The sequence below is a fragment of the Pinus tabuliformis genome, chromosome 1_1 (genome assembly GCF_031772625.1).
Source record: "Pinus tabuliformis cultivar Carrire ecotype Pingquan chromosome 1_1, CPIR1, whole genome shotgun sequence".
Taxonomy (NCBI): domain Eukaryota; kingdom Viridiplantae; phylum Streptophyta; class Pinopsida; order Pinales; family Pinaceae; genus Pinus; species Pinus tabuliformis.
Genome location: NC_142297.1, coordinates 201,963,678 through 201,974,231, shown reverse-complemented (window position 1 = coordinate 201,974,231; position 10,554 = coordinate 201,963,678). Strand labels below are relative to the sequence as shown.

At 36.1% G+C, this 10,554-nt stretch overlaps 1 pseudogene; it reads left to right on the top strand.

Moving 5' to 3' along the window:
* Window positions 1-352: 352 nt before the first annotated feature.
* LOC149212222 (alcohol dehydrogenase 2-like) lies at window positions 353-8,196 on the top strand (annotated as a pseudogene).
* Window positions 8,197-10,554: the final 2,358 nt, after the last annotated feature.

The following is a 10,554-nucleotide window of genomic DNA, read 5'->3' as shown; positions in this document are numbered from 1 at the left end:
AAACATTGATATATTGTCGCAATATGATTCAATATCCACAGACGCTAAAATTGTAGAAGCCCTTAATATTGGATTGAAGGATGCACAAGACGTTTTATCAACTCTTGGAATGCTACCAGAAAATTACACTCAATATTCTTGGTGGGTTAAACCATGGACAGAGGAACAAAATTATCCAACATTCCAAATTGTGGATGAAGTAGTTGATGCTTCTCCATCGAGTTGTTCCAACTCTATATTCCAATCTTCATCATCATTGGTACAGAATGAAAGTGAATTGCAAATAATGGAAAGTGAGTGGCGACACGAGTTGGATGAAATTTTAGATTCCATTGATGAAAATGGAAGCAAAATGATAAAGCCAGTTGTGGATCTTGATGGTAAGGATATGTTTAAAGCATGTTTGTTTAGTCAGTTGAATGGAAATCTGACATTATCGAAATATAGGTTGACAAAAGTGAGAAATGGGGTCTACTTTAGGCGAGATGGGAAGGCTCCACAAAAGGGTGTTTCAATTGGCTTTGGAATTGGATCAGATTGTGGGGTGTTGTTTGAAAGCAACTCAATTCCCCCCACTGAACGTACTGCAAGAAAAGGTGTTCCTCGAAGTACAAAACAAGGTGTTTCTTGTGGAACGTGGTACATTGGAAGGGTTCAAAGAATAAGGAAGAAAGATGGTAATAGGGTGTTTGATTACCATAATGACATTGACCTTTTGGATAGATTAGAAGGCATCGAGCTTCAATTATGTTGGCAGAGTAGAATAAGGGGCAATGCATGTATAAGTATGATTTGACAGATCATGCATTTGTACAACTTGAATCTGTTATAGCAATTGCAAACTTATCATACAATGCTAGGAATGATACATACAAATTAGAAGAATGTGATTACAAAGTTTTTTCAGATTTTGTGAAAAAATTGAATGTAGATTTTCAAAACATTCTACTTTCTCTTTCCTTATGTATTTCCATATGTTGGATCATTTATAAATAATTATTGGTTGTATTTTTGTTGATTTGTTCGTATGAATCTGATGTTAATTTTGTACTTTTTGGTTTTAGGTCTAGTGAATAGTTCAAATGGTGAATGTTTGAGACGTGGTTCGGGATAACTCAACCTTTCTTTGCTACCTGCTTTTTGGTGTAAGTTTCTTTCACTAGTCATTCATCCTTTTGTAGTTGTGTTTCATTCAAATGTTAATTTGGTCCCTCTGAAGTTGGTCCATTTAATCATGAAAAACAAGAAGAGGCGGTTCCTTTTTCATGAATATGTTTTGTGGATAAAAATGTTGTTCTTCTCACTAATGTTAACATTTTCCTTGAATTTTTAGATTAATGGTTCGCTTGCTAGAAAGGATATCAAGGATTTGATGGCACGAGCTTCAGTCATGATGGTTTTTTCTCACTCAAGTCAACAAATTTACACCATAGCAACGTCTAGCACATGAAGTGCATTTTATTTTGTATGTTTATGTGGTAGTTGGCTTTTCTATTTTTTAAATTGGACATATAAATCAAAGTCTATATTTCAAATGTGCCATCAGAGTCTTTTTGGAAGTATTTATGTTTTGGCCATCTGCATGGGGTCTACAACAGTTAAATTGCATTTGGTTATTATTGTCAATTGAGTCCTCAATCATATTTTGGGCATTTCCTTTCAGTGCTTTCACTAAAGGACATTAACATTAATTACTATCTGTAAAGGATTTTGGACGTGTGATGGTAGTTTTTTTTAAATTATTTGCAACTTTATTGAGATATGTGCTTCTGGTAGATTGTTTGGGTGATGGCATTTTGCTTTCTTATTTTTTCCTACATTGATATACATGTGTTTGATGGGCCTTGCAATGTGTTCGTATGATCCAAGGGCTATTTTAAGGTGAATGGTATATGATTTTTTGCAACTTTTGGATTAACAAGAATTTGATAGGGTGAATGGTATGCAACTTTTAATTGATTTTATTTTTCCAAAGAAAGAATGCATACGTTTCTATTTCATGGTTTGGAAAAGGAAAATACATATCAAAGTGCTTATAACATGACATATCACCTCCAAAAAGGAAAATAAGGCCACTTGGTGGCCACTTTTCACAAACTTTCATACAGAATATACCTATGATCTCTCCCGGGAACATAACTAGAAGAAAAAAATATGTGTTGTTGAGTGAGGCAGGTTGTCAATGGGAGGTGATGTAGAGCTAGTTCCCAGTTTTCTGTTGCTTATTGGTCTCTCCATTATCCCAGAATCTCCAAGATGGATGGTAAGATTTTAGAATTCTTGAATTTATGTTTAAGGTTAGGATCACGCTCAGTTATGGCTTCCTTATCAGTTTTGGAGGGGTTTGATTGTTCAATAGTTACTGAATGCTTTGTGTTTGTATTTTCAGCAAACCAAAATTGGAATCGAAAATAGGGTGGCGAAGCCCAACAGGCCCATGGCTAGCAAAGGTATTTTACAGTATTCTGTTGTCCAAAAGGATTGGAATCTAACCCTTGGACTGTAACACATTCTTCTTGTATGTGTTCAACCACTTATCAATTTATCTTATTTATGGGTATGATGTGATTATGTTACAAGAGATACAGTTTGCTTATGTTATAAACAAAATATATTTATATGGGTTTATTTTGCAGGCTCTATACAAACATTCATGCTTTGAAGCCCAAATTGAAGAGTAAAGTGGCAATTTCAGAGTCTATTGCTTTAAATGAAGGCCAAAGAAATACCCTCGTGACCTCTCCTACTCCACTTCTACCATTCCAAACAAATATGAGAATAATATTCAAGATCCAAGCATAAATTTCACTTCAACAGAAGCTATAGGAGTTGGTGTATCAACATTTCACAAGAAGAAGGATCTAGCTTCTACCAGAGTGCACATTGATAAGAAAAAACTAGATTCAATTTAGGAGGGCATGGTAGATTCTGAATTGTATGATATGTACTTTTCAACTATAACAGATGAATATTCTAACACCAGGCTTTTTAATGTGTCTTAACAATGGTATTAGGTTTTTCACAATAGTCATAGGTTTTCTCTAGTGCTTTTACAAAGCTTTTTCTGACTAGTGCTTAACAAGATGACTTGGCTCTAGGTCTATGGAGTTGTTTCATAGATTCAATTTATTCTAGCATGATGATATGCAAGTGTTTATTGTAGTATAGGGGCCATCTACAACCTCTTTGTTGATGCATTTCTAGTTCAAAGATGGATCCCAGTCAGTGTTATTTTGGTTATATGCACCTTTACTTGTTATATATATGAGAAACTTTGCATATTTGTGTATAACAGTTTAGATTCATATTGATGTACATGAATATTTACATTTTTTTTTTAAATGAATATTTATGTAATTTTTGGTTCACTGGTCTTTTGGTTTGGTTTTTCTCCGATTATCAGTTTTGGGGTCAACTGGTTTGATGACTGGTCCAATTCTGATAACATTGGTTCATTGTCCATTGATCATTTTCAGTTTTAACTTTTGAGTCTTGATTTTTGATACTAATGACCTTAGACCAAGTCTTTGACTCATCACCTTTTACTATTTCTGAGTTTGAGTAATTTCAATTTACTAGTCTAATATTTAGACTTTAGTATCTACTATTGAATCATTTATGATGTGTGAATCAATATATTTCATTATTGAATTTAAATTTGAATCATGTTTATAACACACACACATATCCTGACATCCCCTTATCCCCTTGAATCTTGGAAACTAGGTGGAACATTAGTTGTAATTGCTTGATATTTGTTCACTGAATGAATGCTACCTCTTGGGTATGACTCTATAGTATTGATTTTAGTGTCATGGTTGAGTGTATTGGTTGATGGGAGATGTTGTTGATGATGCCACTTTGAGTTTAGAGACCCAACCTTTATGACAAGATTCATATGTGGAATCTTGAGTTTTATAAGAAGGCTAAATAATTAGTCTTCATAGAACATCTGAAAATGAAATCTAAAATGTTCACCAATGCACTCATGTTCCTGTAAGTTTGGTCTAGGGGTCAACCCTGACTCTTGAGCATTGCAGGAGCGTTACATTACTCCTTAAACTCACCCAAGAATTCTATCAATCTTCCTCAAAATTCATTCTCGAGTTAAGCATAGATCTGGGCAAAAGAGCTATGGCAATGTATTGTGGATTGGCTGGAATAGTGAAATCTTTGATCTCTACCTTATGGAATCCTCATACCCTATCTAACGAGAATCTTGAAGGTTTTTGTTCTACTTTGGAGTCTTGGAGTGCAGAATTTAGATATGACCATTTATATGCTTATGGGCCAACTCCTTAAGGTTTATACTTGCTTGGATGAGGAATTATTATTATGCATTATCTTTAGTAAAATAGACCTTGGAAATCTGAAATTGACATCCATAGGCCATATTTGGGTTAGCTTGAAAATATGAAATCAGCATGACTAATTAAGATTGGTAGTATATATATGTGTGTATTTATATATGTATTCAAATTGGGAAGAAAATCCAAGTCCAATCCTTTTTAGGACAACATGTATGTTCACCTCTCATGTATATATAGGCATTTTTCTCTGAAAAATACAGACGCATGCAGCCTAGAAAACTGTAGTTGATGGGCCATGAGTTGGAGTGCAGGTTGGTCATGGAAGATTGGATGTGTCCTCATCCAAGGCTTGCAATCATGATTATGTATGTATCCTTAAGCTAAGGGAAAGCATCCCATTACAACAATAATGTAATGGGTGTTAGCACCAAGAACTTCATGGATGAAATGACAAATTTGTACACAGGCTTGAGGGCTTGTAAGTATTTATTTGGTCTTACAGTGGTCTTGCTACAGGTTGGTTATGCATTTACTTACATAGCTAAATAGGCCATCACATCATGGAACTTCTCACTCAAAAAGGAATAAGAGTCACACCACACCTCTTTCTCCTCGTTAGAGTATCTAATAGAGACTATTCTGTGATGGTTTCAGAGGCTTTTCGTGGGATTTTCTTTTGGTAAAAATTGGGCATCATCGTGGCATCACCCAAACCTGGAAATGAATTTGCATTGTGGGAGTCTACTTCCAATTCTCTTATGCCTGAAGAAAGTGTTAGCCATCTAAGCCAGCGGATTCAAAAACTAGATACAAGCTGTAATGGCGAAGATTGTCTCTTGCCTCAGAAAAGTACTCATGGCGAAGTTATCACTTGCCTAGGTATAGTTTTTCATATGCATAAATTATGTAGTTAGATTCTATTCCTAGAGGTTTCAGTTCAGAATTAGCAACATTAAGAGATGCATTGTGACCTGATAAGCAGCTGCAGTAGCATGGGAAGCTAAGCAGCCACTAGTTATTGAAGAAATTCAAGTAGATCCACCACAGGCTATGGAAGTCCATATCAAAATCACCCACACATCCCTCTGTCATACTGACATTACATTCTGGAATGGTGGGGTAATCAATAACGTGGTTTTAATCTTGTTATGCTATATATTTTCCATGAAGGTTGTGGAGCTTGTTATGTGATGCAGGAGCATGAGGCTTGGAGGCAAAAAGCTTCAAACTTATTCCAAAAAGACAAAAAAAATCTACAAGCAAAGGAGTGGGATCCTTTAGCCATTAAATTACAACTTTCTAGATAGGATTGTGAGCTAGAAAGTAGCGATTGAATGATTTTGTAATTAATTAGAATAGTTTGATTTAGTTGAGAGTCTAGAGGAGAATATTTCTCAAATTTGATTTTAGTTTAAAATAGATAGATTTGATCCATTGTTTAAGGATCTTATAGTTAGAGTGGAGTTGTATTTATGTAAGTTTCAAAGGATGTAAAACATATTTGGACCGATTGGATTTTTGGACTGATTGGAATTGATTTGGCATGTCTGGCCTTATATGAATAAAAATTGCATAAACTTAAGCTTTGTGTATTTCCATTGTAAATTGGTCAATCCTGAAGGTGTGCATTTCTTTGTAATCCTCTGTTTTTCATCGATTCTTGGTTCGGCTCGAATTGTTAAAGGTACTTTAAATTCATGTTCGGTTTGATAAATTATTTTTAGTGTGATTTTTTAAGTCTTTGTCACTATATTTATAACTGCGTACGGTTGAAAGAATTAAATTCTTAAATCAAGCGACGTACCACAGTCATCCTACACCATTGATTTCATTGACTAACATGCGCGCTAGTTGAATCCCGCAAGCCGTAGATCTCTCGGCCTTGTCATCTGGTGGATTTCAGGTTGAAAAAGTGAACGAGTGTTAAGCGAGAGGTCGGACCCAAACTTTATTAGATTGGCGATTTATAATTACCATCGAGTCCAGAATTTGGTTAAGGATCGTGCAGTTTGTGTGCCTGAAATCACTTTCAGTCGTCGGATCAATTGGGGGTTAGATATACAACGGGGAACCTCCGAGCAACTTTATTGATTGGATGAATAGTTGACCATCAGATTGCAAAACTATATCGCATCATTGTATATTATCACATTGGGGAAAATGTCCCAGAGGTGTTAAGCCTGATCTATTGTGACTACTGGGAAGTGATGCGCCGATAGTGTATTTTATGTGCTTTCACATGTTTACCATTTTAAACAGCGTCGATAGTCGTTTTAGGTGTATTTTTCCATTTCTATTGTAAAGACAGCGCTGATAATGTATAGAGCCCCTCTATTATGAAATTGTGCTCGATAATGAAGGTTTGCGCTATTAATGTAAAGGATTTGATTATAGCGGCTGCAAAGGGGAAAATTTATAAAACAGTCAGTCTAGTAATAGATGACTGATACTCCGCCAGAGAAAAAAGAAGGGATTCCGCCAGAATTAGAGGAGATTATATTAGGTTTTGAGTGTTTGTCTTTAACACCTACACCCCAGCCACCATTATGCTTGTTATTGGTACTCATTGTTGGCCATAACTGTTTTACTTCAAACAGCTTATGTATGTCTGCAGGATGAAAACAATCAAAATTTTCCTCGCATACTTGGACACGAGGGTGCTGGGTAAACCTTTGTTAGTTACAGTTAATATGAGTCTGATTATATGTTTTTTGAACAAATTATGAAATAAGAGCATACAATTTATGATTTCAGGATAGTAGAGAGTGTGGGAGAAGGCGTGACAGATATTAAGGTTGGAGACCATGTAATTCCCTTGTTCACAGGAGAGTGTGGAGATTGTGTGTTCTGTAAATCTAAGAAGACTAAACTGTGTGATAAATTCAAAATCGATCTCACAAGAAAAGTGATGAGAAATAATGGAAAGACTCGTTCTCAATCAACGGATTGCCCATTTACCATTTCATGTCCACTTCTACATTTAGTGAATACACAGTTGTTGACTATGCTTGCATTGCCAAAATCAATCCAGAGGCTCCACTGGAAAAAGCATGTTGGTTTGGTTGTGGAATAGCCACTGGTATATTTACTGTGACTTTTTTTATGCATCTAAGCCTCAATATTGGAGCTACAATATTCAACTTACAATTAGAATGAGCAATATCTCTTTTGATTGTTCAGGTGTTGGAGCTATTTTCAACACAGTTGAAATCCAAAGTGGATCAATTGTGGCCATTTTTGGCCTCGGTACCATTGGCCTTGCTGTCAGTAATATCGTCCTAACACTAGTTCAATTTTGCGTGATATTCTCTACAAATGATTTCAGATTTCATGATATTCTCTAAAGTGTACTCATGATGTTTTCATGGGCACTGTGTAGGTCGCAGCGGGTGCAAGAATGAGAGGTGCCTCCAAGATAATTGGTATTAACACAAATTCAAGCAAGTTCATCAAAGGTAAAATGGATTCTCCTATTAAGATCAGACAACCATACATTTTCTAAGTCCTAATTATGTAGAACCAACTAAACTGAATATCATCATAACTAAGACCAGGGAATTAAGTAGAAACTCACAAATTAACTTCATTTCCAATGCAGCGAAAGCCTTGGGCGTGACTAAATGCATTAATCCAAAAGACCATGAAAACCCATTCAAGAGGTAAGTTAAATTCTTTTTTGCTTAATAAAATGTTCATATATTTATCTCTGGTTCACAATAAGGAGAAATTTATATTTATGTCAGGTAATAACAGAGAAGACACAAGGAGGTGTGGATTTTAGCTTCAAATGCATTGGAAATGCAGGTGTTTTGTATCAGTCTTTCTCGGTTACTCGAGAGGTAATACAGCTAGTCTTTTTCCCTTTTTTAATAGTGATGTAGATTAATGGAGAATCGTTATCAGCTGCAACCATTACATTAGAAACAATTATTCCATAAATATCATTAACATATAGTTAAAATAAATATCAGTAATGGACAATTACAAAAAATTGAAACTTTAATTTTATATAATTAGAAAACAAATTGTTAACCAAACCATTTGAACTAAAATCTCTTAGAATCTGTCTCAATTCTATATAATTGAAAAATAAATGGTTTCCCAAACCACTCTCACTAATTTGAAAACCCTTCTCTTTACCAAGTCATCTCATTCAAAGTTTCATCATCCTTCTCTTTATTGACATCCTGGATTAACTACTCAAAAACCCCTGAGATTATATCTGTGTTTTCCTGTTCTAGAGTCACAACTTTCAACACCTTGAATTTTAGGCTAGGCATCCTAGCCTTAAGATATTTAAGAACCCGTCTCAATCCCTCATCTCCCACATCTGCATCATAATTTTTCTGTGTCAGTATCTGAGTCTTCAGTAGCTTTAGGTAATACTTAAAAGGAAGCATTTGTAGATTTTCCATTCCTCTGCAAGTAGACGTGAAGTAGACCACTTGCTCCTTGTATTTCTTATCAGTGTCTTTTGTTACGAAAATTTCAAACAAAGGAACGCCTAGAGCTCCTGCGGCCAGATGCCTTGCATTGTAACCCTTGGCAACAAATCTCTCATGTTGAGAATCAATGTGGACGGTTCTGCCATATGGATCATTTGCACCCTTTGCCAAAGCAACCCACTACCAAAAGAAGAAAGGTGCATTGTAAAATGCATGTGGGGTCATAAGAGAGGCATCATGTCACTATACAAAGGATATAAAAATAAAAGGGTATAAAAAATGTGAACAAAAAAATGGATACATACAATATTTAGTGAAAATAGGGGTTTTTTAAATTGGGAAGGTGTATTGGATTTATATCGGTAAGGGGTTAAATAATGTGATTTTTAGAGGTATTTTCCAATATGTAGTCAAATTAACGGTATTGTTTAGTATGCCACGAACGCACGTGCTATGTCAGAGGTTCAGTGAGTGAAGCCCCCATGGGATTCCTCTAATGTTGATTGTTTCACTAGTAAGGTTCCATGAATACCTGACGCTCCTGAGCACTGTGGCCAGACTGTTTTAAAATTTGTGAGATTCTTCCTCATAAATCGGCTTTGTCTCTTGCTTAAATTCTTCCAAACCGTTTCCGCTTACTAGTTAGTTCATTTTATTTTTCTGTGCAAATTACAAAAGAGCTACCACATATCCACCCACTACAAAATCACTCGTCACAACAATAGCCCGTCGCACAGGAATTTTTTGCATTTTCATGTGGGATTCTTGAAGCCAAAGCATCAAGTGAATAAGAGTTTTTGGTTTCCGTTCCAATCCTTGGTTTTGAAATAGTCAAGTGAGTAGGTGCAAATGACCAGGAGGAATGTGATTTTGGTGATAAATTGGTGAGTCGACCCTCCAAACAGTTGGCCCTTCGACGCTTCCAACACTGCAAATTCTCTATTTATAAGTATGTGGCCCTTCTTTCCTGTACATCCTCCTGTGAGCTTCCCAAAAGGTTCCGCAGAATTGGGGTGCCCTGTTTAAGCCAGAAGCTATCTAAGCCAGGCGTGCTGCTCTCCACAATGTGTAGCAGTGCATGAGAAAGAACCCATTCCAACCACTCTTTCACCTCTCTTGACTTGTTATCCCCGCTTCTACTATTTTTGACATTGGAGACTTTAATGTTATTATTACTAGTATTATTATAATTATTAGTCCTCTTCATTGTTGATAAATTTAGTGCAGAGTGGGAGTCCTGGGATAATGTAGTTATTCCTTTCACAATGTCAGTGAAGTGGATGAGAAACACCTTGGTCTTGGAATTATATGCAAGAAAGACATCGCCATCAAGACTACCACAGTTCAATGCACACAGAACCTTTAAGCTCTCCAAAAGGAGATTTTAATGTTTGATACATAGCTCTAGTGGTGCTATCCTCCTCAGCATCGATTCAGATCCTCCGCTATGTTTGATATGTTGGTGTATTGGCCCGACATGTGGCGCACCAGGTAGGTGATGAACCTACATTTCGTGACGGATGATCATCATGCAGAGCCATTTGAGGAGGTCGTATGCCTTCACAGTCAAGGGAGGCCTCGCATTTGGTTGCCTCCTCATTGCTGGTTACTTGAATATAAAGAAGCTCAGAGACCTGAAGCGCCTTAGATGAGATATGCAAGTGCTCCTGAGAAAGGATATTTCTGCAAGCCAAAGATCTGCATAAACCAAGATTGATCGCATAACGCTATCTCCAGTGAACAATTCAATCCTGTGTTGTATGATGTATTTTTCCACCAACAACTTGGTTTATTTACTA